Below are 13,088 nucleotides of genomic sequence, written 5' to 3'. Positions count from 1 at the left end.
ACTAGTTTTCAACTCACTCACTGTTTTTTAATTTTATACAAAGAGGACTTATATTTGGAATGGCTACCTGAATTTATCTTACTCTCAACTTTTTAAGCTTTACAAAATACCTTCTTTTATATAGCCTTCTCTGATTTCCCTTTCACTTATATCCCTATAGAAACATCATTATAAAATAACTACATTTCTTCTTTGCCTTGCCTACAAAACTGTACACTTGTTGATAATATCTCATATTTATTGACTGTCAAGCACTGTGTGCAAGTCACTGTGCTTATATTAGGCACTTTACATGGGTGACCTAAGCTTAAACTTCTTCATAACTCTATAACAAGTATTACTATTTTTGTTTGATTGACAGTTGAATTTATACCACACATACACCACAGAACAGGAATTCAAACTTGAGCTGTCTGACTGCAATTGTTGTTATTATTATAATGCATGCATGCTCAGTCATGTCCAAGTCTTTTCAACCTCACAGACTGTAGCCCACCAGGCTCCTCTGTCCATGGGATTTCCCAGACAAGAATACTGGAGTGGGTTGCCATTTCCTCCTCCAGGGGATCTTCCCAACCCAAGGATGGAACCCACATCTCCTGTGTCTCCTGCATTGCAGGCAGACTCTTTACCAAATGAACCATCCAGGAAGCCCCAATTTTTGTTGCCGCCTAAAATCTAACAGGAGCTACCCCACGTCCAAGGAGCGGTGGCTGTGGGGGCACAGGAGGGCCGAGAGGAGCTACTCCACGTTCAAGGTCAGGATGGGCGGCAGTGAGGAGATACCCCTCGTCCAAGGTAAGGAGCAGCAGCTGCGCTTTGCTGGAGCAGCCGTGAAGAGATACCCCACACCCAAGTAAGAGAAACCCAAGTTAAGATGGTAGGTGTTGCAAGAGGGCATCAGAGAGCAGACACACTGAAACCATAATCACAGAAAACTAGTCAATCTAATTACACTAGGACCACAGCCTTGTCTAACTCAATGAAACCAAGCCATACTCTGTGGGGCCACCCAAGACAGGCAGGTCATGGTGGAGAGGTCTGACAGAATGGGGTCCACTGGAGAAGGCAATGGCAAACTACTTCAGTATTCTTGCCTTGAGAACCCCATGAACAGTATGAAAAGGCAAAATGATAGAATACTGAAAGAGGAACTCCCCAGGTCAGTAGGTGCCCAATATGATACTGGAGATCAGTGGAGAAATAACTCCAGAAAGAATGAAGGGATGGAGCCAAAGCAAAAACATCCCAGCTGTGGATGTGACTGGTGATAGAAGCAAGATCCGATGCTGTAAAGAGCAAATTTGCATAGGAACCTGGAATGTCAGGTCCATGAATCAAGGCAAGTTGGAAGCGGTCAAACAGGAGATGGCAAGGGTGAATGTCAACATTCTAGGAATCAATGAGCTAAAATGGACTGGAATGGGTGAATTTAACTCAGATGACCATTATTATCTACTACTGTGGGCAGGAATCCCTCAGAAGAAATGGAGTAGCCATCATGGCCAACAAAAGAGTCCGAAATGCAGTACCTGGATGCAATCTCAAAAACGACAGAATGATCTCTGTTCGTCTCCAAGGCAAACCATTCAATATCACGGTAATCCAAGTCTATGCCCCAACCAGTAATGCTGAAGAAGCTGAAGTTGAACAGTTCTATGAAGACCTACAAGACCTTTTAGAACTAACACCCAAAAAAGATGTCCTTTTCATTATAGGGGACTGGAATGCAAAAGTAGGAAGTCAAGAAACACCTGGAGTAACAGGCAAATTTGGCCTTGGAATACAGAATGAAGCAGGGCAAAGGCTAATAGAGTTTTGCCAACAGAACGCAGTGGTCATAGCAAACACCCTCTTCCAACAACACAAGAGAAGACTCTACACATGGACATCACCAGATGGTCAACACTGAAAGCAGACTGATTATATTCTTTGCAGCCAAAGATGGAGAAGCTCCATACAGTCAGCAAAAACAAGACTGGGAGCTGACTGGCTCAGATCATGAGCTCCTTATTGCCAAATTCAGACTTAAATTGAAGAAAGTAGGGAAAATCATTAGACCACTCAGGTATGACCTAAATTAAATCCCTTATGATTATACAGTGGAACTGAGAAATAGATTTAAGGGACTAGATCTGATAGATAGAGTGCCTGATGAACTACGGACAGAGGTTTGTGACATTGTACAGGAGACAGGGATCAAGACCATCCCCATGAAAAAGAAATGCAAAAAGGCAAAATGGCTATCTGACGAGGCCTTACAAATGGCTGTGAAAAGAAGAGACACAAAAAGCAAAGGAGAAAAAGAAAGATATAAGCATCTGAATGCAGAGTTCCAAAGAATAGCAAGAAGAGATAAGAAAGCCTTCCTCAGCAATCAGTGCAAAGAAATAGAGGCAAACAACAGAATGGGAAAGAATAGAGATCTCTTCAAGAAGATTAGAGATAGCAAGGAAACATTTCATGCAAGGATCAGCACAATAAAGGACAGAAAGGGTATGGACCTAACAGAAGCAGAAGATATTAAGAAGACGTGGCAAGAATACACAGAAGAACTGTACAAAAAAGATCTTCACAACCCAGATAATCACTATGGTGTGATCACTCATCTAGAGCCAGATATCCTAGAATGTGAAGTCAAGTGGGCCTTAGAAAGCATCACTACAAACAAAGTGGAGGTGATGGAATTCCAGTGGAGCTATTTCAAATCCTGAAAGATGATGCTGTGAAACTGCTGCACTCAATATGCCAGCAAATTTGGAAAACTCAGCAGTGGCCACAGGACTGGAAAAGGTCAGTTTTCATTCCAATCCCAAAGAAAGGCAATGCCAAAGAATGTTCAAACTACTGCACAATTGCACTCATCTCACACGCTAGTAAAGGAATGCTCAAAATTCTCCAAGCTAGGCTTCAGCAATATGTGAACCGTTAACTTCCAGATGTGCAAGCTGGTTTTTGAAAAGGCAGAGGAACCAGAGATCAAATTGCCAACATCCACTGGATCATCAAAAAAGCAAGAGAGTTCCAGAAAAACATCTATTTCTGCATTATTGACTATGCCAAAGCCTTTGACTGTGTGGATCACAATAAGCTCTGGAAAATTCTGAAAGAGATGGGAATACAGACCACCTGACCTGCCTCTTGAGAAATCTGCATGCAGGTCAGGAAGCAACAGCTAGAACTGGACATGGAACAACAGACTGGTTCCAAATAGGAAAAGGAGTACATCAAGGCTGTATATTGTCACCCTGCTTATTTAACTTATATGCAGAGTACATCATGAGAAACGCTGGGCTGGAGGAAGCACAAGCTGGAATCAAGATTTCCAGGAGAAATATCAATAACCTCAGATATGCAGATGACACCACCCTTATGGCAGAAAGTGAAGAGGAACTAAAAAGCCTCTTGATGAAAAGTGAAAGAGAAGAGTGAAAAAGTTGGCTTAAAGCTCAACATTCAGAAAACGAAGATCATGGCATCTGATCCCATCACTTCATGGGAAATAGATGGGGAAACAGTGGAAACAGTGTCAGACTTTATCTTTTTGGGCTCCAAAATCACTGCAGATGATGACTGCAGCCATGAAATTAAAAGACACTTACTCTATGGAAGAAAAGTTATGACCAACTAGATAGCATATTGAAAAGCAGAGACATTACTTTGCCAACAAAGGTCCATCTAGTCAAGGCTATGGTTTTTCCAGTGGTCATGTGCGGATGCGAGAGTTGGACTATGAAGAAAGCTGAGTGCCGAAGAATTGATGCTTTTGAACTGTGTGGTGTTGGAGAAGACTCTTGAGAGTCCCTTGGACTGCAAGGAGATCCAACCAGTCCATTCTGAAGGAGATCAGCCCTGGGATTTCTTTGGAAGGAATGATGCTAAAGCTGAAACTCCAGTACTTTGGCCACCTCATGCGAAGAGTTGACTCATTGGAAAAGACTTTGATGCTGGGAGGGATTGGGGGCAGGAGGAGAAGGGGACAACCGAGGATGAGATGGCTGGATGGCATCACCGACTCGATGGACATGAGTTTGAGTGAACTCCGAGAGATGGTGATGGACAGGGAGGCCTGGCGTGCTGTGATTCATGGGGTGACAAAGAGTCGGACATGACTGAGCGACTGAACTGAACTGAAAATCTAACATCTTGACATCCTGAAAATATGTGAGGGAGGCACATAAAATTCAAGTTAATATAAGCAGGCAGTAGTTTCATATACATATATATACACACACACACATACACAACACTGTAGTGGGCTGCCAGACATACACCCATTTTTATCAGCTTCTTGTTTAAGCTTTCAGGATAAGTATAAATATCGTTTTTCCCTTATACAAATGATAGTAATATACTTCACATATCCTTTCACAATCTTTTTTTGTTAATTTCATTTATCCTGGAGGTTGTTTCAAGCAAGTTAGGGTATACAAAGTACCTCATTCTTTTTAACTGCTACACAGAATTCCACTGTATGGGTATACCATGTTCATTTGACTATTAGCCTATATTTATAACTTTTGCTATAATGCTGCTATGATAATTCTTCAACACAAGGTATGGATAGAGGATATATGATTACATGGTACAGTAAATATAGTATATGCATATCATATAGCAAATAGATGTTCCTTGGTATCCTCAGGACTTTACCAAATCCCTTAAATAAAATGGCACAGTATTTGTATACAACCTACACACATCCTGTACAGTTTTAAATAATCTCTAGATTACTCATTAATATTTATATAAAGTAAATGCTGTTTAAATAGCTGCTGGGTGAGAACTTTATGGAATTGTTTTCCAAATATTTTGAATATTTCCATAGTTGGTTGAAACTGCAGATGCAGAAGCCACAAATACAGAAAGCTAATTATACAATAAAATGCAACTGCAGAATCTAAGTGGTAGGTATGAGGTGTTCACTATTTAATTCTTTCAATTCTTCTATATTTCAACATCAAATTTATACTTATTTTTATAATGAGTATATTTTTCTTTCAACTTTTCAATAAATCACCAATATAAAATGGCGACCCACACCAGTATTCTTTTCTGGAAAATCCCATGGACAGAGGATCTTGGTGGGCTACAGTCCATGGGTTGCAAAGAGTCGGACATGACTTAGCGACTGAGTACATGAAATAATTCCAAAAATATAATAATCTAGAAATTGCTCTTGCCCTTGGTTTGTAACCCAAAGAAGTAAAAGAGTAATTATCAAAAGAATCACACTTCAACTTCTGTGATTTTATACAAGGAATAGTTAAGCAAAGTAAAACTACCCCAAGAGTCTTTTCTTTGGTCTCTCAACACTCGTTTACATAAACACTTCATCTTCACCAAAAACAAACTTCACTATAGGTATCTGCTAAATCTAAGTGAAGCAAGGGGAAAACAAAAATGAAAATCATCCAAGGGTCACAGTCTGACATTTTTCCTTCTTAGATTTCTTCCTGTATAATTCCCCAAAGTCCTACCCAATTAAGAATAGTTTAACTCTTCTTTCTGCAGGGGGCAAAAAAAAAAAAAAAATAGCCAATGATGCATCTTCTAATCTTTCCATGGAGAATACGCTCATATGTTAGCTGTGTTTTGCTGTTTGTAGTAAGGGTCTGCATGAAAATATTACACCCAACTTATCTCAGGATGGTGCTTTGGTAGGACCAAATATTCACAAACTTTGGGGAAGGACTTTTTTTTCCCTCCAAGGAATTAAAAATCAATCACTATTTCCTAAATCTGCAAAAATGTAAGTTCTTGAAAGAGTAGTCATAGAATTTTGAGGAATTTATATTTATTCAGTTACTGAAATCTGCAAAAAGAACTGCAGGTAAAGAGAACCCATGTGAACTATAAACAGTTGTGATGTCCAGGAATCAGGCAAAATTATTCAATCTTGAGAGTAAAATCCAATTAAGTGGCACTAGTTGAAATATCCCAATTTCCCTTCCAGAACACTTTAACTTAAACACTCAACGCTCATAGTCAGTGAAAAGCCTATGTGAAATGCTGGCACCAAATAAATGTCTTAAATAGTTTTAGATTGTTGTGAACTATCAATGGTTCAGTAGAAATAAATTTTTTAAAAAAGCAATGAGTAATAAACCTAGAAACAAGAGTGAGATACACTATGGAAAGTAGAGATGTGAACTGGACACCTATTCTCAGGGTGTTATGTCCACCCCTGTTATCACCCACCTCAACACCAGGGCCAGCCAGGAATCCCCTGCTAGGGGACTCCAGTACTTCAAGCACTCTCCTTCCTCCCCTGCCAATGCTGGTCCCTCCGCTCAGAGCCACTATCCCCTTGTCGCAGGGCAAAAGCACACCCCCTCAAGGTCCAACTGAGGCTTCACTTCCTCTGGGACTCCTCATCAGAATCCCTCTGGCACCTTATTTGGGCCATCACTGGACACCTACGGGTCAGGTGACTGACCAGCATCAGGACAGTGATCTCTCACTGTATAATATTAATAAGCCTCTTCCCACTCCCCATGCCCTCAAGGTAGAGCCTGGAGCCCTGGTCATTTCTCCCATCACACCAACAATACCAGTCTCACCCACCAAGGTCTAGTGTGCCTGACACAGTGCTCAGGGCTTTACACACATTAACTCATCTCACCCTCACTACAACCCAAGGAATAATACATTATGAACAATGTATCATTTCAGCCCTGGGAACAGGATATTATTTCATCTACATACAGATGGAATAGGAGCAGAGGGTGTAATAAACCATCTACACAGCTAGTAAGTGGTAGAACTGGCATTCTCACCCAAGCAGCAAGGCTCCAGAACCCACACTCTAATATGCTAAAAGGAACCAAGACCCTTGGTAAATTCAGTTGGGTGGAATTTCCAGTGATACTTTGTAAATAAACAAGCAAATAAATACTTTGAAGGCTGCATATGCCTTTGCTAGTTTTGCTATTTTGGGACAATTTCCATTCCTTCTATTATTTGACCTTCCAGTAACATTCAACACTAATAACTATTCCCTCCTTCACTGATGCCTTATTCTCCTATTTTTGTGGCCAGTCTTCCTCAGGCGCCATAATAGCTCCTCTTCATCTGACCAGCATCAGGACAGTGATCTCCAGGACTCTATCATGAGCCCTACTTTCAGCTCTCTCCTCACATACTCCCTGAACAATCTCTAACACAGTCAGTCTTCTGTCCAGAGCTCCACAACCCATATATACCACCAGCTCTTGTCTATCTTCGCATAGGGGTTCTGTACTCAAAACTTAGCATGTCTCAAACCAAACCAAATTTCCTGTCTGTCCCTCTCACTGGGATCACATCACAGCACTCCATCAGCCAGAGTCCAATCAGGAGAATGAAACCACATACCAATTTGAACAAGAAAAGTTTTTCAAATAAAGAATGATTATTCATTCAACAAAGGATTGATGTAATAAGAAACTGGCCATTAAGAAGTAAAAAGAATTCTAAAAAAAAAAAAAAGAAGTAAAAAGAATTCTAAAGAATAAAGGAACAGATGGCACGAAATACAACCACACATCTTACACAACATAACACATCACCACCACTGCCTTTGGGGCTGAGACAGGACACGCAGGAGAGTTCCCCCAGTCCTCAGGCTGAGACGCAGGCCTTGCTGTAGAGGGCTCATATCCAGCAGAACTTCTGGAAATCCACCCTCCCGAATGACAAAGAAACTTGTTTCACTGGAGGCACTCTGCTACCAAACTACCTGAGGGGCAGGGGTGAGGGTGAGGGAAGCGGCCAGAACCTAGGCAATGAAGAAGCTCACAGGCTGCAGAAGGTTGCCAAGCAAGACACTGGAGCCAGCAAGTAAAACTCCTTCCTCCTTCAGTCTGTCTCTCAACATCTCACCAGCAGGCCAAGAGAAAGTATTTAAAGGGTTCACATTGAGGGACAATTTAAAGGTGAGAGGCGATAAGTCAGTGATGGCACAAGTACCACCACCATCATCACCATCATCACCATCATTCGGGCCCAAGCTGGAAACCTAGGAGCAGCTCTGAGTCTTCCTTCAATCAAGTTTTGTAGGTTCTACTTTCTAAGTTTTCTTAACATCCGTCCGCTTCTCGCCACGCCCACTGCCAATATCCCAGTCTTGGCTCACAGCATCTCTTACCAGCATTGCCATCAGAGCCCTAAGCCTCCTACCACAGATATATCTTCTCTCTTTCCTGCAAGTGCAACCACTGTGATCTTGGTGAAGGGTAAATCCTTCTGTCAATCCACTGCCTAAAACCTGTCAGGCATTTATCAAGTGTCCATAAGAGAGATCCAAAATCAGTAATGGTTTTGAAAATTCTCTGCATCTTCCCCCCCTCAAACTCCATGCTCTAACAATGGGAGCTTTGTGCTGTTTGCCGCAGGAGGAGACCCTGTTTCGCCACTCTGCTTGTCCTCCGGGCAGCTTCCTCTCCCTGGAAAAGCCTCCCTTTGTCCCCATGCTGCCACACCCACTGCTCAGTCCTTTTTCAGGACTCAGCTTAGACGCTTCCTGCTCCAAGCCAGGTGCCTCTGCGAAGCACACCCAACACAACCCTCTTCCATATTCAGAACACATACTGCATGCACGTTACTGCAACTGTTAACTACCTTTCATACTTTTATTTCTATGAAAACCAAAAGAGAAAAATTTTCTTCCTTACCGGTGATCACAAAGAGATGTATAGGACAAAGCAGGCACTCAATGAAAATCAGTTCAGTTAATGAATCCTGAATGAAGTAGGAAGATGAGTTTATAATGTGAATAACAGCTTAAAAGGAAAAGATTTTGGTTTTGACATTATACCTGACATGCTGATCAGTGTACACATGATAAGATTGCCCATATATCATTCCAAGCAAGAGAAAATGCCTTTGTTACATACCTAACAACTAAGTAAAAAATAAAGTCTACTCCTCTTGGGGTGGGGGAGGAACCTAATTCAACCAGCTGTAATAGAAATTGGTATGACTATATTGTATAAAGTAAGGGGAAAGACTGTTAGTTTTCAAAGTGAACAGCGCAATTCCAATATACTGTGTATATCAAAGGATTCAGTTTATTTACACCCAATAATGAAAATCAAATATTACAACACAACATTCCTAGCACATCATGCTTCCACAGGAGAAAATCAATACATCATATTCGTTTTCAGTAACTTGTTTATCCAACCATAGTTCTAGAATCATTATGCAATGTAAACAGTCTTCTCAAGCACTTTCAATCCATCTGAAATCAAAACTAGGCCTTCTCTGACACCCACTCCAAAAGGGAATCTCTCTGATGACTCTCCAAAACCTTGATCGGGGCCATAAGGAGCAAAAGCCATAGAGGTAAATTGGAATGTCCAATTATTTCACCACTATGAAGGATGTTTCCTCTATTTATACAGACGACAGTCTGGCCAACCAGAGCAGAATATAACGTCTTGTACTTTTCCATCCTCCACTCCCCCAACTCAGTACAGTATTACTCTAACAGCGAAAGCATAATAAACACAGGCTAGCTGCGGAACTCCAATGACCAATCGTAACTTCCTCTGGAGGAACATTTCACAATGTAATTACTAAGGCTGCCTTGGTAAAATCTTCACACACATGCAGCAAGGATGTGCATGCCTACACTCCACACATATTTTTAATTCTTAGTTCAAAATAACAAAAAGGATTAAAGTATCTACCAATGACATACATTCATGTCATTATTTTTAACTGTTTTACGCCAACTGATGTATTTCATCTTCTATAAAGTTTCTTAATACGTGCATCTATAGCCTAATCAAGGAAAGCCGATCAATCAAGACGAAATACAAAAAAGACTTCAGAGATATACTCTTTAGCAAGAATGTTCTTTCCTCAGGCATCTGCATGACTCACTTCTTTGTTCAAAAACCCCTTCCAACCAGCCACTCTTCAAACCCACCATTACCACACCCAGAGCCAAACCCTAGCACTCCCTTTTCCATTTCCAGCCCTTTTTTTCTCCACAGCTCTTATTACCATCAAAAACATGTCTGTATTCTTTTATTGTATGTTTTCTGTTTATTTAGGAATAAAACAATGTTTTAGTTTATTCAACTCTACTTCCTCAGCTCCTGAAACACAGTAGGTAGTCAACAGATATTGGTTGAATAAATGAAAACAGAAATTGATCTTAATATACTGAAATGGGAAATGAAAAGCTCTCCAAGTGGAAATGGACATATATTTAAGAGGTGATTCTCCTTAACTTAAAGACCAGAGGGCTTTACAAACTAAACTGCTCCTCAAACTGCACCCAAAATCACTGTCTCAAGTACATTTTAACAAAAAGCAACGAATTCTGTTTTGCTTTATCACGAGAAAAAACCCTGAAGTAGAAAACATAAATTGTATATGGTTAGTTAGGAATATTACATCATACCTCTCATAACTTTACAAGGTCTAGACTGACTATACAGAGAATCCTGGCCTTATATTTGTTTGTAACAGAATATTTTTTCCAGATATAACTCTCTTGATATTACAGCTCTTTATAAACACTAAAGTCTTGGTAGCTGCGTTCTTAAATACTCTCATTACCTAAAGTCCTCCACATTGTATTGTTAATGGGTACATCCTGAATCAACTAACTCTGATGGAGAAAATTAGACTACTGGATGTGCCACTTGGCCATTAAAACAAAATAGGGAGGGGCTTCCCTGGTGATAAAGAATCCACATGCCAGCCAGGAAACACAGGTCCAATCCCTGATTCAGGAAGATCCCACACGCCTTGAAGCAGCGAAGCCTGTGCACCACAACTATTGAGCCTGTGCCCTAGAGCTTGGGAGCCACAACTGCTGAGTCCATGGACTCTACAGCCCGTGCTCTGCAATGAAGAGTAAGTAGCCCCTCTAGAGGAAAGCCTGGGCAGCAATGAAGACGCAGCACAGCCAAAAAATAATAATAAATAAATAAAATTATTTTTTAAATAAATAAGGAGGATCCCATGGTGGTCCATTGGTTAGAACTTGGTGTGTCCAATGCAGTGACTCGAGTTCAATAGTCAAGGAACTATGATCCCACATGTCCCATGGTGTGGCCCCAAATAAACATGGGGGGGGTGCAGAATATAGACTGAGCAAATAGCTCACAATATTTATTTAGTCAAGAATCATTTTCAGATTTTAATGGAGCAATAAAACAAAATAAGCAAACACAGAAGTAGGGGTTAACAAATGCATTCAATATTTAAGGAAACCAATTGCACAATTCTATACGGATTTCTGTGGGAAGAGACAAAGGGAATAAAACATACGGCCTCCACACTAGAAAGACTTTTAAAATCCAGCTGAGACAAAACAAACAGGAATCACAGCATTAACGAGAAAAATGTACATAGTCTGAAACAGAAGTTCTTTTATGCTAAACAACAGACACCACATATTAGAACAACTTGACTGTTTCTTTGTTTTTAATCAACGGCACTGTTGATGTCTCACCCTAGGCTATTATGATTATTGACAGGATGACATTTCCCCATCTACTGATATCTGGCATGTCTGGCTATTACTAAGTATTTTCGTTTCTATCTCCCAAATGTCTTCCAGCTTGTCCCCACCCCCCTTCTATATCACACTAGCTGGCCTGGTTCAGCCCTCCTGATCACCTGGCTAAACCCACTGCAAACACAAGTCTGATGAAATCACTCCTCTACCAGCTTCCACCTTCCACTGACTGAAGTCTGAACTCCTTGGCTCTCTTTTAAGGATAAAACTTCTGGTCTCAGCCATTACCGCTCTGTGTTCCAACCGCCTCACCTTGGCATCCACACTTTCCCAGCACATAAAGCACATTTCTCTTCTTGTTTTTCAACGTCCCTTACTTTTGAAAGGCCCAGTTTAAATGTCATCTCTGGGAAGATGATTCCTTTGATCCTCACAATCAGAATTCTCTATAGCTTCCTGAGCATCACGACAGTACTTTGGTTGTACTTCTACTGAAACAGATTGTATCTCTGTCATGTCAAATAATAGTCTGATGACAGTTTTTGTTTATCCACCCTCCTCCTGCCTCTTTTTAAGAAAAGAATCTCTTTCTCTTTCAGGGACTTAATAATACGGAGTTTGGTTGGAAACAGGGAGGGCCAGTCAGGGTGCCTAACCCTCCTGGCCACCACAACTGGTGCAGGAATGAGCCCGTGTCCCGAGCACGTCCACCTGGAAGTGCCCCCTAGAACTTTTACTAGAACCAAGAGAAACAATCATCTCTTTTTCCTGGGTTCTCTGGCTAGTGGGAACTGCAGGTAGTCACCTCTGCTACAATGTGAGGAAAGCCTAGTGAGAGTAAAGCTAACAGAGGAAAACAAGACTAAGATGGGGGAGGAGAGAGTCTCACTGCTTCTCTGAATCGCTGGATCCATCCAGTTTCCCCCACCAAGCTTCCAGATTACACAAATTTCACAATCTTTTTTGTCTGTGGTTGATTTTTGCTACCTGTCAATGAACACAGTACTAATACAAGTTGTAATCATGATCTGAGTTATAATTAACAGTGCTCAGGGCAGAAGGAAGACAGAGCAGCAAGAAAGTCAGTATGGGGAGTGTGCAAGTGTGATGGGTAGGGATGAAGGTGTAAGGGCTGGATGCCATTCTAAGGGTGCTGGTTTTTAATGAGGTACCATGTCAGGCTGTTGCAGAAACTCATGCAAAGGAGGCACAGGATCTGCCTTAGGTTTTTAAAAGACCACTGCATGCAGTGTTGTGAAAACACAGTGTGTATGCATTGGGTGAGGTGGGGTTGGGGAGGAGAGGTTGTCTTAGCCTGTTAAGAGACTGGCTCGGGCCAGAAAATGTTTGTCTTTTAAAAAATCCATTATTTTTGCTACCAATTACAAGTTAGGAAAGAAAGAAAAATCAATCTATGATATTTATGTCTGATTTCTTGAGTATCTACTATATGCAACCCTGGTAGGCTTCCCTGGTGGCTCAGATGTTAAAGAATCCGCCTGCAATGAGTTCGATCCCTGGGCTGGGAAGATCCACTGGAGAAGGAAACAGCAACCCACTCCAGTGTTCTTGTCTGGAAAATTCCATGGACAGAGGCGCCTAGCAGGCCACAGTACATGTAGTCGAA

General features: G+C 41.2%; 1 protein-coding gene across 2 annotated transcripts in view; it reads right to left on the bottom strand.

Annotated features, from left to right (window-relative positions):
- Nucleotides 1-13,088, bottom strand: part of RERE (arginine-glutamic acid dipeptide repeats) — a 418,492-nt gene that overhangs the window by 344,528 nt on the left and 60,876 nt on the right. The window contains exon 1 of one of the 2 annotated variants that reach the window (XM_060396516.1): nucleotides 1-13,088. This exon is cut by the window's left edge and continues 33,421 nt beyond it; it is cut by the window's right edge and continues 60,303 nt beyond it. The exons of the other annotated variant lie outside the window; for it this stretch is intronic. The gene's annotated coding sequence lies outside the window, so the exon portion shown is untranslated. 2 annotated transcript variants of the gene reach the window in all.

Source organism: Ovis aries, chromosome 12, assembly GCF_016772045.2.
Source record: "Ovis aries strain OAR_USU_Benz2616 breed Rambouillet chromosome 12, ARS-UI_Ramb_v3.0, whole genome shotgun sequence".
NCBI classification, from domain to species: domain Eukaryota; kingdom Metazoa; phylum Chordata; class Mammalia; order Artiodactyla; family Bovidae; genus Ovis; species Ovis aries.
This window is presented reverse-complemented; position numbering and strand designations above follow the sequence as displayed.